Here is an 11,171-nt window from a genome sequence, read left to right on the forward strand (position 1 = left end):
GCAATGACCTGAACATTTTAATTTAATTCACTTATTTCTAGAAAATAGTTCATTATCTGATTCAGAAATGCAGTACCTTAAAATTTATTTATTATAGTATACCCTTTTTTAGTGATCCTACGCTTTCTACAGACTTTTTCATAATAACATAATGACTTTGAGTAGTTAATGAACACAAGCTGAATTCGAACCCAGGACCCGGTCTCTAATTTTCTTTTTGCGAAAAACATACCTTCTTTTTAATCGAAAATTATTCTTTAATTTATTTTTTTTTTTTTAAATAAAGATAATCTATTTCTAATATCGGAATTTCAGTATTCTGCAAATATTATTTTTCTGTAAATCCCCTTCAGCGATCTAAGCTTTTTTATACCCATTTATTATTAAAAAAAAAAAATTAAGATGACAAATTTTATTTCTGCGTAGTTAATGATATCCAATGTGATAAATAGCCACAAAAAAAGAACACCACAAGCTGGGAATCGAACCGAAAACAAGGTCTCCAATCCTCTGTTAAAATTACGTACTTTTTAAATTTATAACTCCTGCGCAAGTATTTACTTACGCGTAATTATTTATATGGATCTTGATTTGCTGAGGAAAGGCAAACCTATGCTTGGAATCAAACCGAGAACCTTCAGTATTTTAGTCGGTTTTCTAGCAGTTGAACTACCACTGTAAACGTCCTTTTCGCGTAATTTTTTTTTTAGGAGAAAAATCGTTTTTAGTAATAAAAAATTAAACATATAGAATTTTATTTAGAAAATACGAGTACATCAATAAATTTTGCTACTTAATTTTTTTTAAATTGCAGTGCTCCTTTGATCAGCTAAAGAAACATAGTTTTTTGTAATTTCTTTATTTCGCGTCGTTTATTATTGTTCGTAATGAATGAGATGAAATGGTGATCATATAAAATTGCCTAACCCAAGTTCAGAATCGAACACAAGACAGTAGATCAGTCGATCGTTATAGAACCCAACTATGTACTAATGTGATTTTTTCTGTTAGATTAATTTAAAAAATAATAACGAACAAGTATAATAAAAAAAATTTCAGTCTACATAGATTTAAATTTAATTTACACCATTATGTAAGTTATATGAAGACACAATTAGTTCATCCTGGATAATCTCAAGATCTAACGGGCCGATCTCACAGAATCCTTCATAATTTTAGATTTTCTACAAAACCTAATAGTGCGGTCGTAATGCCTCAAAATGAAAAACAGTTTTTTCATATATATTTGCGATGTATAATTCCTTCTTAAACACATAATTAACTAGATGAATCACGGCTGATAAGAAGAATTATTGAACCCGTGCCTGGAATCAAAGCAGAACCTTCGACATGTTAGCAGGTTGTTTGATCCAGTCAACCTGAAGCGATTTTTTTGTGCCTTGTAATACACTTTAAAACGAAAATTCAATTAAAAAAATTATAGGTAAATATTTTTTAAATGTTACGAATAAAATTTAAAATATTTTAACGCTCGTTCCGAATATTTTCAAGGAAAAATTAATCTTCGTATAATTTACGAGTAATTTCTGTTTACATTATTACTTATGAGTAGTTATGAGATATTTTGTGACTGATAAGGAATGCCGAATGATGCTAGGATTCCAACCCAGAATTATCGGTATATCAGTCGATTAATTTACCAACCGATCGATCTAAGGAAGGTCATTAAATTTTTGTTAAAAATCATTTTCCTCTAAAAAAATGATGGATATACATTTCCAACAATTTTATGATTTTCTTTTTAATTCTTAAAAACAGATAAATTAAATATGGAAAATGATACAATACAAAAACTCATAATGAATTATTTGTTGTATATATCTCATTGTACAAATGAGTGTAAACTGGGTTCTAACATTTTTAATCTAATAAATATTTTAAAATTAGAATATTTGAGTAGACATTAATTCAGTAAGTACAATGACATGCAGTTTATTTATTGTGTGTAAAGAACGGAATAAATACGGTTTTCGGATGTAATATTGCACTTAATAAAATCTTGGGTGTCTGAAATTTTATTTAAGGTAGCTTGAATTACATTTACGTTATACTGAAGTACGTTTCTTTTCAGTAATTCTAATCTTTTTACTAAAGAATTTCTGTTAAAAAGATTATTTAATTTACTCGTATTTTATTTGAATAATACAAACAAAGGATAAAACAAATGCAAATTATAGTATAACAAATTGTAATAATATAAAATAAAACTCACCCTTAAACAGTAATAACAAATATCTCTATAGAAATATGCAAATTCGACGACGTTACAAGTGGGTTAGGTTAAACAACTGTTCCATCGATTCACTAATTGTACTGCGTATAAGTAATCTACCATGACTTCCCGCCGACAAGTACAACAGTGTTGCCGGATTTCATCATTTTTTTCTCTCATTATGCCTTGCCTCACTACGGCAACGATCGTCAGCGACAGACTTCTTCCACCACTACTTTTATACAACAAAATTATCATGAAAAATTATTCCATTTAAAATTTGGTTCGCAAACTGTTTCATTTACCATTATTTTTATTTTTACATTAGACCATCCATTATACGTTGTCTAATATTAAATTATTTTTACTTTATTGTACGAAGTAAAGGAAGTATTGTAATTGCGATACGTTTCGGTTTTCAGATTTCAACGGACATATCCTTTTTAACCATCCCTGAATCCATTTTGACTAGTTTCGTCGTGACGTCTGTACGAGTACGTATGTATGTGCGATTGTATATCGCATAACTCAAAAACGATTAGTCGTAGAATGTTGAAATTTTGGATTTAGCACTGTTGTAACAACTAGTTGTGCACCTCCCTTTTTGATTGCCATCGAAATTAAAAATAAAATTTTAATTAATAAAATATTTTGATCTTAAAGGGAAGGCACATCGGTTTGAATCAGACTTCATCTCCATTTGTTTTTTTTTACCTTTTCTTTTTTTTTAATTTAAATATATTGATTTAATATATAATTAACCTGTGATTGTAAAAAAAAATTACAATACATAATAATTCAGTGATAATAAAAAAAAGTGACAAAAATTATTAGTGAAATAAATGTTATGTACTTTAAAAATGTGTAAATATAATTTAATAGGAATTACATACGATATATATACATGTATACGTATACGTACATATACACAATACTCGTATTTGTATATGAATAGATGTTGGTGAAACATCTGATTATTTAATATTAATTGAAAATTATAATTTAAAATCGTATTATTTTTTGGATTTTCTAGTTTAATTTCTGTTTAATTATTCTGGAATTTTCTGTTTAATTTTATCCACATTAAAGTTAACTACAGAGTGACTGAAAAATAGTCCCTCATAAGAACAACATATACACTGAGGCATACGTGTCCGATCTTTAATAAATTGCAAATAATTCTAATTTTTTTAGTTCATTACTCTTATATTATCGGACAATAGTCTCCTTAAGTCGGAGTTGATCATCATTTCGTTTAATTGTTTTTTGTTGCCAATCATTTAATCTTGCTTTCGTTTTATATAATTTTTCCGCTCTTAATTAGCGTACACGTTCTCTATTTTTCAAATTTTCTCTCTATATTCATCATCCCTCTTAATATTTTTATTCTTTCCTTGTCTTAACATTTTCTTCCTCTTCATATTTACCATCTCTCAATCTTTTTTTTTTTTTATTGTTTCTTTAGTTTTAACATTTTCTTCCTCTTTATATCTTTCATCTTCTAATTTTTCTTATTCTTACCGTATTCTAAACATTTTCTTCCCCTTCATATTCATTTTCTTCCTCTTTTTTTGAAATATATTTCTTCATGTTATCTTTCTTTTTCCTGTATGATTATTTCTTTTTTATTTTTGATTATTCATCAAATAATCCAATAATAAAATGTGAATAATTTACACAACTAGGTCGAAATTAACATTTGTAACCAGTATACAGGAGTTCACTAAACGGAATACTTTAATTATTATTAACTTTTGTTTATACGACACAACAGAAATCTAAAACTTTTGTTAATCAGCAACTCACGAAGATACGAATAATACTGATCTAGTAATACGAATAATAAAAGGAATTTTACTCTGTTCTATTATTTCATGTAAGATTGTTGAATTAATAATTGTATAAATATTTTATGTGAATAAAAACGAATATTTCAGCAATTGTGTAATGAAATAAGTTTATATGAAGTGCAGCAAAAAATATGTATATGTAATTTAATAGGCGTACAAGGAAATCATGTGGTGTCAACATCAGATTTTTTAAATTTATTATTAATTTTGCACAAATTATATTATATATGCGCGCGCATATACAATTGTGTAATTATTACTCTATTTGTTTAAAGATCAAATCAGGGATTAAAAAGTTATATATTAATTTTTTTAGATGTAACATCACCTCCACGCTGTTACAGAGGTAGCTTCTTACCTGCCAGACTAAAAGTTTCGAATTCGCTACCCGGTTAGGATCTGGAAAATTTTGTAACAACGCAGTCCCTTATGACTTTAATAGTCATCAGTTGAAAAAGGTAAATAACAGAGCCACCCACATTTTTTATGATATAGTTATAGAAACCAGGAATGGTACGTAAGGAGGTAATGATTAGTATTATATCTAAATTTCAAAGTTATATCTAGTCGACCTCCATATTTTACGGTTAAGCCCGTCTACAATTTTCAAATAAATGTATGTTGTACGCGCATACATACACTCACAGATCTATTTATTAATACACTTTATTATAGATGTAAAGCCTAATTTAATTTTATTTAGATCTTTTACAATATATTTCGTTGTTTTTAAATAATACTTGGCTCTCAATGAATGAAACAATTTAATCCAAAAATTATATTGAAAGTCATTAAGTGACATGGAATTAAATTTTGTCGGATCTCGGATTTTGTTGGGGTTTTTTTAATCTATTTTGTCACCTCCGTAATAGAACAACCGAATCATATACTGAGAGTTTTGGGTTCGATTCTTGGCTTGGACGCTAGCTCATATGTTAAATGCTTATTTGGGTATTGTCAATTAAAAAACGTTAATCATAGTCTGAAGAGTTTTACTCAGCTTGGAGAAAGGTCGCAGCTTCGTAGCATAATATGGTTACGCGAGTATCATTTTAGAAAATAAAACATTGTTCATAACGGTTGACTGCGTCAACTAAGAAATTGACGCACAGAATTACTTGCGTAATGCTTCTGTTTCAGATCGCTTATATTCATATAAATACTAGAAACGGACTCGATTTATTCCTCACACAGTTAAATTTTACTTACGTAAGAATCATCTGTAAATAATTTGATAATAAAAAAATTGTAAAAAGAACCACGCTGGAAGTCTGGGGCTCGTTTTTCAATTTAGACGTAATCTTATAAATCTACAGGTTAACCAGTCTGCCGGCCTCCGAGGCGCGAGTGGTAGCGTCTCGGCCTTTCACCCGGAGGTCCCGGGTTCGAATCCCGGTCAGGCATGGCATTTTTCACACACGCTACAAAAAAAAAAAAGGTTAACCAGCCTCATTGTCGGCCTCCGTGGCGCGAGTGGTAGCGTCTCCGCCTTTCATCTGGAGGTCCCGGGTTCGAATCCCGGTCAGGCATGGCGTTTTAACACACGCTACAAATAATTCGTTTCATCCTCTAAAGCAATACCTGACGGTAGTCCCGGAGGTTAAACAAAAAAAAATAAAAAGGTTAATCAGATTAAAAAAACTGAATACTGGGTTCCGCTTTGAATTAGATGGTTTTTTTAATATTTCATTCTTAGTTTGCACATAAAAATAATTCTTAAGGCGACAACAAATTCAAAAATAAATAAAAACCATCAGACGGTTAAAAGTGAAAGTACAGTGTAAAGTTGCATGTTTTATTTTATATTTTTGACTTTATTTAATTTGTTTTATAAGATAACAGTCAATCCTGCTATTGCGTAAGGGATCTATAAAAGTGATAGACTCTGTTAACCTTGAACGTCGTAGTCCGTTGGAGTGAGAATGTTTACAAATAACTGTGTCAGCAACGACACGCTGGCTAGACAACACGGCAACAACTTTTATTTTCTGATCACGTATTATTAAAACAAATATTCTTTATGTATTTTATCTTAAATAATTTAATAATTTGAACTAGCAGACTCGCATGCTTCACTATGCTAGATTTGAGTAAATATAGATTAAATTGAACACAATTGAAAGTTAGATTAAAGCATTAATAAAATGACCATTACGGAACTTCACAAAATTTAACCTTTCCATTTTATCCTTTTCCCCTTCCCTTCCCCATTTCCTTTTCCCCATTTTCATTTTATCACGTTGTTTTTCCATTTACCCCGTTTATCTTTCCCTTATTTCCCTCCCATTCCTCTTTCTACTTTTCTTTTACTCCTTTCAATTTTCTTTTCCCGTTGTCCCCTTTTTTGATTTTTTCCTTTTCCGATTTTTCCCTGTTTCCCTTTTCCTATTCTTCTCTTTCTTCCTTTTTCCCCGCGCTTAAATCGGTCCAGTAGCTTTTTTAGTCTATAGCGGACATACATATCGGAAACACTGAAATGGAATCGTAAAATATTTAGTACAGCGTAAACGATGGTAGATTGTCATTATTTAAGCAATCTTTTTACTACAGAATAAATTAAATATGGATAGGTTTTGTTTACTGAGAAATTTAACATTTTGTTTTTCAACAAATTTTGAAGAAATTAATTTTTTTTTTTTTTTTTTAGTTCCCGATTCATCGAGGATATTTACTTATTATGTGAAATTATATATTTTCAAATAAGGTTATAAAGAGTTCCTAGACTACAAAATCATTAAACGCTACTTAATTCCAGTCAAGGTGGCAGTTAACAGCTTGTAAACTTGTAAAGCAACAAAGTTAAGTATACCTGATTATTTTTTTAATAGTCATAATTTCTTTTCCTCAGAAAACCATTAAAATTTATTTAAGATAATCCAATTCTAATTGAAGATTAAAAGCGAACCAAATCGAACTGTTAGTTTTAAATCCTATTATTTTTTTGTTTTTGTGTGAAAATTATTAATTACATTTAAAAAATACATTATATTAAAAATAGTTTTAATATAAAAACTATTAACTTGAAAATTAAAACTAATTAATTCAGATTAATAAGGAAATATTAGTAAAAAAAACCTAACAGTATAAAATAAAAAAATAGCTGAATGTGATAGTGATTGTGAACAGTGAATGGAACAGATAGCGTAGTTGCTGTATGTATTCGATTAACTCGTCCATCCACCTGGTTCGCGCCGAATTCGTCAAAACAACTACGTGTATCAAAATGTGTATTATATTGATGAAAAATTATACTTTTTATAATATTATTAGCTTATTCCATTATATAAAGCGATGTAATGAAAATAAACAAAACTTACATAGTAATATTTTTTTTCTGGTAACTTAATCTAAGTATTATTAATCATTAACGTTGTCGAATCAGTAGTAATATTGTTACTTGATTATTTATAATTAGCGTTTTCAGAAGTATTTTATATGAATCTAAACAACCCTTTAGAAAAGAATTCTACATGTAAACTAGGTAAGTTCTTTCAATAATAATATTTTATATTAAGACAAGTAGTACGCAAGTAAATAATGTGATTTGCATGTATGTATTATTATTTTTAGCTTCAACTAATATTTTTTAATTCTTATTTTAATTTAAATAAAATAAAATTTATATAATTACTTTATAAAAATACACAATAAAAATAATTTGCTTTCAAGTAAGTACCAACCACTAGAAGAGGGACTGCTGATTCATTTGTAGATTTGAATTGCTGAATATTTGATTGTAATATTTTTTATAGTATTAAGTTAATATTTTATAGCAGTAGAGCTTAAAAAGACTTTCTAAGGTGAAAATATGTTTTCTATTCATAGCCTGAGTATAAATTCCCCCTTTTGGATATATTATTATGTATAATAATGTTTCATGTGTTTTTTCATTACATGTAATTTTTTTTTTTAAACTGAAAATTTTCATTATTACATCTATATATATGTCAGCGATTTTTTCATGTATCCTCTTCATATTCTTCTAAATGCAGTTCATTTAAAATTTTTCACATGACAGAATATATTCAACAAATATCCACTTCTCTTACAATCCTCACTCAAATAAGAATATTATATATTTCCATTTCCTTTACTCATCTGTCTTTCTTCTGCTCATTCTTTTCTTGGGTTTTTTTACAATTCTGTGTTATTATGAAATTTCTTTAAATTGGATACTGGATAAAACTTTTCTTATTGAGTATTTTAATCCCTCCTTCCATTTAAAGACCAAAATCACTTAATTTAAGAAAATTACACTTGTTATTGTAACTATTTAATTCTTTTTCTTTCCTTTTTTTGTTTTATAACATTTAGATATTAAAAACAAGTAAAATATCTTATGAATAAAATTTACACATTTAACTTGAAAAACTATGCAACCTAGAATACTGAATTTTGCATTCTTATCTAAAATGACAAATGATTGTATACAACTATATATACACATTTATTTAGTGTTCACAAGTATGACAACTCTTAATTAAATTTTTACTCCTTAAACAGAGAAAAATAAGATTTAGTTATTGCTTTTCCTCAAAACAATTCAGAATAAGACCACCACACTTTGAAGCACTCAAGGGGCATATGATTTAATCAAAAAACTTTAATGGGAAGGGTAGGGTTATAATGCCTCATTTTAAAGAGCATTAAAAAAATAATAAAAAAATGGCCATAAAATCATAAGGCTAGAGCAATTCTAATCAAAATGGCAGCCATTTAATGTTTTTCAAAAGTGGCCTACAGTATAATCTATTTCTGTGGTATGAAACCACCGCTTATTATGTTTATAAGCTACTATTGAAACTAGCTGTGAAAGGTATTAAATAGCCTCCATTTTGGTGAGAGTTGTATGATCATTTTTATGTCAAAACTTTTGTTTTTCGATGCTCTTTAAAATGGTGTGTCATAACCCTTTTTCTTTACATTAAACTTTTTTCAATTATCCCCATTGTGGGTAGAGATGTGGTTTATGAAAATTGTTTAAAGTTTTATTATAATTTATGAACATATGTAATATATTTATTGTGTTTGTGTGTGTGTGTGTGTGCCCATGCGTGCACATTATAAACACACAATAAATGTTTCTGAGTGCGTCTGTATGTAATTAAAAGCAGCCTACATATTTATATGTAATAAAAGCAACTATTCTGTCCCTCCACCCAGAAAACACATCATAATTGAAACTGCACATTGATATAGTTGCTATCCATTTTAAGATCAGAATGTATATTTAAACATTTCTACCAGTGTAACTTCCTTCTTTTACTAAATAATTTTCTTCATGAAAATCTTTTTCTTTTCTTATTTTTTTTGCTTGTGATTGGACCTCCTAAGGATCTCGCATCCTGTCCTGACCTCTTTCTTTTATAAAATTCTTTCGTTCTTTCCTTTAATTTCTCTCTCCTTCTTAGGTTCTTCCATTGTTTCCTTTTCTGTTTCTTTGAAAGTTTAGATTTATCTACTAGTTTTATTTGTCAAAAATTATTTCATTGGAAATATTTAATAATTTTAGAACTTTTTCAATTTCTTTGAACTAGCTTATTTTGGATTTTTCATAAAGTAATTTTTTTCTTTTACTAGATTTTCCTAAGAAATTTTTTAGGCCTTCTTAACTGCTTAAGACTTCAGGCAAAGCTATTGCTTTTTAATGTCTTAATTTTTGATTTTTTGGATAAGGATGTTTTATTGTAACCGTTTCTTTAAAATGATAAGCCGCTTCCATTTATTGTTTTGGCTTTTATTCCTTCTTTTTTAAAAAAGTCTCTTATAAAGTTAAAAAAGTTTACAGTCTTATAAAATTATCAAACTTCATTTTACATGAGTGACTTTTTGACATTGTGTCAAGAAATCACTAGAACAATTTTCTTTTTAACTAATACACTTTAAAATGCTATTGTAAGTGCTAATTGAAATTTAGTCATGCTTTGTTACAGTTTGAGTCTTAAGTCATTCCCTAATAGTTTTAGACTAATTTAAACAATAAGAAATGATAAATTATTTTAAAACAAATAAAACATATTGAAATAATACTTTCTTCACCTACCTAACTTTACTTCACCTAATTTGATTAGATCATATTTAATTAAAAAACAAAAAAATTATTCTGTTATTTATGATGATAAAAAACTCATGAAATTAATTATACAGAATTTATTTGACAGAATTATAATAGTACTTCTGAAAATAATAGCAATAAAAAGGATAAGTTAAATTACAAAAATAATATAGTAGAAACATTAGGTTGGATTTATATATAAATCATTTGTACTCCAATTTTAATGTTAATACTCAAATAGATTAGTCAACAGTATAAGTAGGATAAATAAACAAACTATCAACAATAAACAAACTGGAATCATTAATAAAACTATTAGCACAATATTTTGATCGGTTTAAAAACCAAACGTTGAGTGACTACATCAATCAACTTAAACTATTTGGAGTAGATGTATTAGAATTAATTACTAAATATGTTCAGTTGAAGTTTGATGAATGTAAACAGTTTCTTAATGCTACATTTGAAAGCCATCCTATTGTAAAAAATGCTATCGAAAGATTTCTTAATATAATTTCCAGTTGTAACATTTATTACAAGACAAAATGGTTTGGTAATAATTGAGGCACATCAGAAATATTGAAAGAAAGCTTACACCAGTTGTTTGATGGCATTAGTAAAATATTAGTAACATCTATAAATAACAGAAGAAGAATCATCTTTTCATATATCACCTGATTATAATTCTGTCAGTTCACTCAAGAGTTGCTTTTGTTATTAAGAAAAGTAGTACGCAAGTAAATAATGTGATTTGCATGTATGTTATGGGAATTTAATGAACTAAACGTTTATCATTTGCACATTTTTAGATTGGAATTTGTTTAATAGCTTTCCTAATTTTGATTAACTACCTGATTATCAATTCTCTCGCTGCTTCTAAAAATTATACAGCTACATCAGTTAATATAAAAACAAGAATGATGGTAAAGGTGTTAAAGATTCATTGACTATATTAATCTGTTTGAACCAATGAATTAGTATTAGTATAATGGAACCAGGGCAGTTTTGTTATTCGACAAACATTTTTGGCCTA

General features: G+C 28.0%; 1 protein-coding gene across 3 annotated transcripts in view; it reads right to left on the bottom strand.

Moving 5' to 3' along the window:
• Positions 1 to 2,454, bottom strand: part of LOC142334161 (endochitinase-like) — a 75,569-nt gene extending 73,115 nt beyond the window's left edge. The window contains exon 1 of one of the 3 annotated variants that reach the window (XR_012758790.1): positions 2,234 to 2,454. The gene's annotated coding sequence lies outside the window, so the exon portion shown is untranslated. The remainder of the gene's footprint in view (positions 1 to 2,233) is intronic. The other 2 variants (XR_012758789.1, XM_075381959.1) reach the window with 2 other exon arrangements.
• Positions 2,455 to 11,171: the final 8,717 nt, after the last annotated feature.

The sequence above is a fragment of the Lycorma delicatula genome, chromosome 13 (assembly GCF_047948215.1).
Source record: "Lycorma delicatula isolate Av1 chromosome 13, ASM4794821v1, whole genome shotgun sequence".
Taxonomy (NCBI): domain Eukaryota; kingdom Metazoa; phylum Arthropoda; class Insecta; order Hemiptera; family Fulgoridae; genus Lycorma; species Lycorma delicatula.